The sequence below is a fragment of the Sinohyriopsis cumingii genome, chromosome 8 (genome assembly GCF_028554795.1).
Source record: "Sinohyriopsis cumingii isolate HCF-2022 chromosome 8, ASM2855479v2, whole genome shotgun sequence".
Lineage (NCBI taxonomy): Eukaryota > Metazoa > Mollusca > Bivalvia > Unionida > Unionidae > Sinohyriopsis > Sinohyriopsis cumingii.
In genome coordinates this window covers 12321363-12329715 of record NC_142968.1, presented here as the reverse complement: position 1 = coordinate 12329715, position 8353 = coordinate 12321363, and positions in this window count along the sequence as shown.

The window sequence follows — 8353 nt, the reverse complement described above, 5'->3', positions numbered from 1 at the left end:
AAATTTGGAGACTATAAATATGGACTTGGGGATTTCCACAGGTTGTAGCTATACATATTTACTAGAGTTCATAAACAGGAACATCACTCAGGCTGAGGCTATAAAAAGATAGTGGGGGTTTTCCAAAGGAATAACCCACAAGTTGTAGTATAAATAGATAGTGGGATTTCATAGGAATTTTAGCTGATTATAGCTATAAATAGATATATGGGTGTTTATCCACGATCGTCACACAAGTTGATATTGTAAGTAGTTACTAATTTTATCCATTTTAGTCTAAACCAATGTAACTTAATTTTCGGGGATATGTTTATTTTCCTTTAAATTCTGGGACAATTTCGTCATTTTAGCGTTACTTTTAGTCAGATCCATTTTGTCGTTGAGTATTTCCTTGATTATAGCCATTTATAGCATCATTACAATTATGCAAATTTTTGAACACCCCAGCAAGATTTCAGGTCTTGGTAATGCTTTATATATAAATCTCACGCTTGTACTAGTGTATGTATGTCTCTGTCTCTGTTGTGTTTGACCCTCTACCATCATTGTCCCTAGACAGTCCCACCATGTTCAATTCCCCTTGACGCTATACAGACCCACCATGTTCAATTTCCATATGTTAAATTCCCCTTGACGCTAGACAGTCCCACGATTTATTCCCATGTTAAATTCCCCTTGTCCCTAGACAGACCCAAACTCTATTCCCCATGTTCAATTCCCCTTGTCCCTAGACAGACCCAAACTCTATTCCCCATGTTCAATTCACCTTGTCCCTAAACAGTCCCACGAACTATTCCCTAATGTTAATTCCCCTTGTCCCTATACAGTCCCAGGGGTTTTCTCCATGTTAAATTTACATAGTCCCTATATCGTCCCAGGGGTGTCTGTAATGCTAATTCCCATTGTCCCTGAATCGTCCCACTTTTCTCCCATGTTAAATTTCCCTTGTCCCTAGACTGACTCAAAATAGATTCCCATGTTAATTCCCCTTGTCCCTAGAGTGTCCCAGCAATTTCTCCCATGTTAAATTTCCATTGTCCCCAGAGTGTCCCAAGGTGTTTTTTAATGGTAAGTCCCATTGTCCCTAGGGTGTGGTTGGAACTAACGTGTTACCCTTAACGCACAGATATGACCTTGACGTGAGGATACTATCCAAAAATTGAATCGTAAATCGTCAGACAGCAGAGGCGCTTACTTAGTGACATTGGTGCAGAGTGTCATTTGCCTGACAAACATTGACAGAGAAGATACAAGTCATCGAACTTATTATCTGCATTAATGACCTCATCGTTTGTCCTAGCCTGTGTTACGGTTCTTTCAATTTTCTTAATATCTTAGATTGACGGCCTTGGTGTTATCTGTCATGGAGGACAAGGTGACCATATCAATATATTTTATCTCATACTGGCTAAATAGCTTCGTCATAAACCCAGCTGCATTCTAACTATGACTCTTTCTTGGGAGTATATTTTTACCCAGTTATTTTGTCTGACTTTAACAATAGTTTTATTTCCTTTGTTACATATGATAGGGGATCACGTCGTAGTGTGGTTACGATATCGTAGCTAAATCATAAAATTTCTCACCATCACCCTGCTCTTAAACACCTCGCACACAGAACATTTACTAATAATGTTTGAAAATTAGTGTACAGCATAGTGACATATTAAGCAAACACTCAGTACTTCGTTTATTTAGGTTTCGGGTTACCATATTTGAACTTTTCATAAAAAGGACATGTGCGAACTAGGTGGTTGCGTAAGGCGCCAAATTTGAAGAAAAACTATGGGATGGAGTGGCACCGATTGCATGATTCACCTAGGGCGCCAGTTGCTTGCAACTAACGCATTGTATTTGTTATTTCTGCTATCTTGAATTTCTCCACTGGTATCGGCCATCCAACGGTGCGTGCCTAGCCTCGTCTGTGGAGCCAAACGTCATTAATTGTGATGCTTTTCAAAACCGATCACTTCTGTTTAGGCATTATGGGATTGCGAACTACTTGCAAGATTTATTTACTTCCAAAATTTAAGAACCAGCCAACAAAGCTACGTACCTCCGAAAATGAAGATCTGACAAAGGAAGTACTGCAATAAGCATGAGTAATATTATGCTTTGTAAACGTACATATTTACTAATTTCTTATACGAAAACTTGTGCTTACTTTAAATTACAATTAAGACTTACATTTAACTTAAGACTTAAATTACAAATATTAGACTGACCTTAGAAAATCATGAAGAAAAAACAAAATAATGGAACCACTTGTTTGAAACCAACTTCTTCCCCACATACAGACATGACCTTCGAGTTGGTCGGCGTATGTATAAGATCCAAAACTGCATAGTAAATCGACGTATCTGTTGATCACAATTACATGTCCAATGTACTCAGTGCAAACACGGTTTTACACATGTTTCTCGGGTAAATATTTTTTAATTATCCTAATTTAAGGGACCCCGGGTGGCCGAGTGGTCTAAAGCTCTGGCCAATACAGGTTACTGCCATCTCACCTCTTTCTGCGTGGTTCTCGGGACTCGGCCAATGTGGTTATATGAGACTACTTGCCAGTAGCCTATCTTGGCTCGGTGGTTCTTATCGGGGCTTTCCTGGGTTCCTCCTCCACCAGTTATACTGGACGCCATGTATAGCCTATCATGTGCTGCAAAATGGCGTTAAACAAACAGCAACATCAACAAGACCATCTAACGAGCATGATGACTGTACATAAGACTGATGTCTTCTTCTGAAAAAGAGGCATGCATGCAGGAGAATCGCGTCCGAAAGGGCTTGGATTCGAATCCTTCTGTCATATAAACTTGGATCATTTACAGTCATTGGACAAGGCACATTAGTTCTCTTCCCTTTGCACTCAATCAATAACCCACGTAGGTTACTCTACCGTGAAACAAAATTTATCACGCCACCTCCACTAGAGGTGATTTAAAGATAAAATAAACGAAGCTTTGAAAATGAACTAAACGTATTAAAACGTACAAAGGAAAATCAAACTCCCATGAAGGTAACGTGTTAAAGTTTCATTGTCGTCATGCACAGACAATGCTTCTTATTGCATTTTAATGCTATGATCTCGTCACATATGATTTGGTTGGTTGGTTGGTTGGTTGGTATGAGTTTGACGCCATTTTTCAGCACACAATACTCTATACATGGCGGTCGGTAAATTTGGTGGAAGAAGAACCCGGGAAGAATCACTGACCAACGGAAAGCTACTGGCAAGCTTTCGGACATAACCACGCTGGCAGCAGCAGAGGGGGCGAACAGACCGACTTTGGAAGCGTCCAAAAACCGAAATAAGCCTTCCTAAAAAAAGGATTAATAACCTTAAAAATCAAAATAACTAACTACAGAGGCTCTCTCAAAGAGTCCCTAGAGTCCCTAGGTTAGTTGATGTTATTTCTCCAACTAAAAACTTGTTAATGGCGAGTATATTACAAAAAATGAACCAACTTTGAGGTCATGCCCCCTCTGCTGCTATAATTAAATCATCATCATATTAATAAATGCCACCGGCTAGTGAATCTCACACTGCTAGATTAGCTCGAGAAAGACTAGAAGCAATAAAGAAATTTATTCCTGTTCGTGATTCTGTTAGACAAAAATTGCAAGAACTTCAAGAACACCAAGTTGAATTTGCAGAAGGCATATAACGGTTATTTAAACCAATCGTCGAACCAACCAAGAAAATTATTACAGCAACGGAGGCAGTTCAAAAAACTCTTGAGACATTACCCGCTGATATTGCTGTCCGTTTTCCACCACCCCAGCAACCTCCGCAGCCACAACTGCCAAAAGTTAGAGTCGATATCATGGATAAATTCACGCCCGAAGGTATTTCCGCTATCAAAGACACAGACCAATTACTTAACATTGCCGCGTTTGGATATCATGAAAGAGATAAATATGTAAAACCCGAATATGTTAAAACGATGAAACCTGCCGATTGGATTAGGAATATGTATCGCATCGCTACTGATACTCCGCAAATCAGATCCGAGCAAAATATTAGTGATTTTAACCTCTTTAATAATGCAGTATACGAGCACATTGAACAAGTAAAGCAAGAAAGAATACTAAGAGAGGAAGAAATAAAAGAACAACTTGAAAATCAAAAGCAGAAAGAATATTAAAAGAGAAAGGAATAAAGCAGCAACGTAAAGAAAAAGCAGGAAAACAACAACTTGAAAAATCAAAAGCAGAAAGAATATTAAAAGAAAAAGGAATAAAGCAGCAACATAAAGAAAAAGCAAGAAAACAACAATTTTCCTCACCGCAGCGAAGAATGATGTCGGAAGCTGAAAAGTCTGAAGAGCTACTTAAAAAATCAGAAGAAGAATTAAAATTATCTAAGAAAAAAGCAGAAACAACAAGTAAGGAAAAAGGAGGAACTGGAAGTGGTTTTCCTTTGGTTACTCAAGCAAGTGGTCTTATTACTTGTCCTAACAATGTTCTTTCTGACATAGAACGACTAGAAATACTAATTGGAGGAAAACGAGCTGGAAACAATTCTTCAGAAATTGTTAATGAAATATCTGATATTTGTCGAAGATTATTTCAAGGCGGTATTATGGATCCCAGCATTTATCGTTCCCTTATTGATGAAATTGCTGATGATTATCACAGCGACTAAACAATTAATTAATCAGTATATAAAAATGATTATACACACAGCTCAACGTGGACCGATCATGGTCAGGGTAGTAAACTCACGACTGCCAAATTACAAAGCAATTTACGGAGATGGACTTAGTGATGTTGTTCAGGGTCTATTTAGAAGGATGGCTCCAAAAGCAATAACGATTGCAAAACAATTAGGGATGAAGGCTATTGAGGCTGTTCGTGATAAAATTCCTGGCGCTATTGGTAATCTTGCCAGTAAAGCGTTCTCGACAGTCAAGGACAGACTAGCTCGATTAGTACGAAGAAAACATCAGCAACCAATGAAACTGGCCAGCACTGAAGTTATGCCAGCAAATGTCAGTAAAATAATAAATCAGGCTGCAAATCAAAAACTAGCAGAATTATCTGAAGAAGCAGAAAGAAATATAACAGCAAATTTAATAGCAGGAAGCGGTCTTCGTCGACGATGATAAGTTAGATCACCATTTGGAAAAATGGTAATTATAATAAAATGTTTAAACGTGTATCCGACCCAGCATTTGACATGGATGCACCTATCCTCAAAGATGAATCGGTACGTGATTATCAATTTTATTCCTATGACGCAAGACAACCAAATCAGCGGGGGAGAATCGAATTACAGGTTCAGGATACAAGTAAATATTTTTTACCCGCTGAGGCGTTTATTGAAGTAGACGGTAGACTTGTAACGAATGTTGTAGCTAATACGCCATATGGTGCCAATTTGCGTGTTGGTTTTGTCAACAACGGGATTATGGTACTGTTTGATAGCGCCACATACATGATTGATGGAAAAAAATATTGAATCAATTCAGAAGGATGTCGATGTTGCTACAGCAATAATTGGTCTAGCGAGATATTCTGATGATTACACAAGATCAGCTGGTCCATCAATGATGATTGCTAAGGATATTACGAACCTCGCCGATCATATTCAATAAATTAAAGTATAGACACCACGAGGTACTGCAGCTGATCCACAACCAGCTGATTTTGAACATGAAGATAGACCAGCAGGTACTTTTGATATTATAGGAAGTATTAATGCGAATTACAACTTAGGATTTGCAATACGCCGAGCAGCGTTGTCAGGAAATGATAGAAATTTTTCATGTGCAATTCCACTGTCTCACTTCTTTGGATTTTGCAGAAATGTTAGAAAGGTCATCTTTGGAGCTAAACACACAGTTGTGCTCGTAAGAAAAAGTGATGATAATGATGCAATCTGGCGAGGTGCTGGTGTTGCTGATGGTAAAGTAAATATAACGAAACTTTCATTGTGGATGCCACTAATGATTCCATCTATTGCTGAAGAACAAAAATTACTCTCTTTTACGGATCATGGTTAACAGTAACCACAGATGCTGCTCAAAATAATGTTAATGGTTTGTTTACATGGAACATAGCATCACAGCAAGGTGTTTCTGCGCCACGACATATTTTTATTGCGCTGCAAAATAATGATCGGACGAATAATCAAGAACGTTCACATATGATATTTGACAAACTTGAAGTTGATGAAGTTTCCTTGCGGATAAATGGACATCAAGAACCAGCTGAAGATATATTGTTAAATTTAGGTCAAAATCACGTAGCTCGTGCATATCATCGTTTGATGTCATTCATGGGACGTGATCAAAACGTGGATACTGGGCTGCAAATATCACAGTTAGATTTTATAAATCTGTATCCGATTTATTATTTTTCGTTGGAACATCTTGATTTATCTAGACAATCTGTCGTTGATATTCACTTTCGAGCTCGTGTTACTGACCTGCCAGGTGGTGCCACCTGCAGAGCAATCGCGGTTATACTCAGTGATAAAGCGATGTTACTTGAAGGTGGTAGTGGTCGAATGAGGGTTATTAATGCACCAGTTGAAAATCTTTAATCATTATTTGGACCGTGGCAAGTATTTATCATAAAATGCCATATCATCACGTTAGTGTCAGTCTGACTCCTGGCCAGATTAAAAACCTTCAATCAAATTCAGCAAAAAACTGCGGAATGAAAATATCACTAAAGCGAGACCAGATCACGGGTGGTCAAAATAATTTATCATTATCAGAACGTCAACTTAAACATTTCAGCGGCGCAAAACAATCAAAAACAGGCGTCAAACTTAATCTCTCTGCGGGTGCGATTAAGGACTTAGTTAAAACCGGTGGTATTTTTCCACTTCTCGAGGCTATTCCAGCGTTAATAGCTGCTGCTGCTCCAGCAGCAAAAACAGCCGCGTTAGGTGCTGTTGGAACCGCTGCTGGAATGGCTCTAAAGAAAGCAACAGGAACTGTATATAAAAAGGGACGCGGCCTAAGATTACCGGGATCTCGTTGGGGAAGAGGTCTGAGGCTTCCAGGATCACTTCGTTAGATGCTTCAGCGTCAAATTTTGATTTACTTGATGCTGCTAAGCGATTAAAAATAAAAAACTTCAGAGGTGTTTTTATGCGAGATCAATTACCGAAACAACCGAACAAACTAGAAACAGGTATTATTAATCTTGACTCGAATTCAGGACCTGGTACTCATTGGGTATCATACGCGGTTGATCCACGTGGAATCGTTTATTTTGATTCATACGGGTTAGCCCCACCACGTGAGTTTATCAAGTATGTTGCACCGCTTCACGCGCAAGTTTGGTATTCAACGCTACCCACACAAACAATGACAGATCCGCCAATATGCGGCTGTGAAGTAATTAATGTACTTAACGCTATATCAAAATCATCCAAACTGCCACATAAAGTCGTGCATGATTATACAAGCAGCCAATTCGTTTTAAACAGATCTTAGATCTTATATAATGGTTGATATTTACAGAAGAAGATCTTCTTCCGGCGTTAAAAAAAAGTCCGATGACACTGATCTGTCGAAGTACGCGACTAAAGATGAACAAGCTGATATTATGAATCTTGCTGGAATTGACCCAGATGAGGTTGTTATTTTTCAGGATCGATATGGTAAACTAAAAACGAGCAATATCAAATGGAATGATATAATTCGACGAGTACTCGGTGCGGTCTCGGATAATATCCCTGTGTTTACTGACAGCGGTAGAATCAGGGATTCAAGTGTATCGTTTACAACCATCAGAGATAAAATTAAAGCAAGTGTTGCTAATCGTGTGAAAAACACCGGCGCCACAATGACAGGTGACCTCAACATGTACGGAAATAAGATAGTAGTTTTGAGAGATCCAACATCCGACGAAGACGCAGCAACAAAAAATACGTTGACGTTAACTACAACACCGTAGATGGTAAATTATCCACGTTCCGGGCCGAGTATGACGTTCACGTAGGCGCTTTTGGAACATTTCGAAGAAATTTTCAAAAAACCGATGAAACCATAGATAAATTCTTCGGCACTCCGCACGCCGTTGACATAAAACTTTCTGATATCAAAACTAACCTAGACACAACTAAAAAAAACACTCGAAGATGTCGTAGCGAGGATTCCTGAGATCGTTAATAAAACCAGTTTGATTAAAGTTCCTGGCGGGGTTACTCCCGGGCATTTTACCAACATCGAATACACAGTATCATCTGGATTCGCAACATGGTCTCAGCAAAATAAAACTATCAAACATACTGCAACAGTCACTGGCGTGTACAGGCTGTCTGTGTTTAGTGCTGCAAAATTTGAAATATTTACAACGTATCCATGGCGTCATTCAACTGATAAGTTTT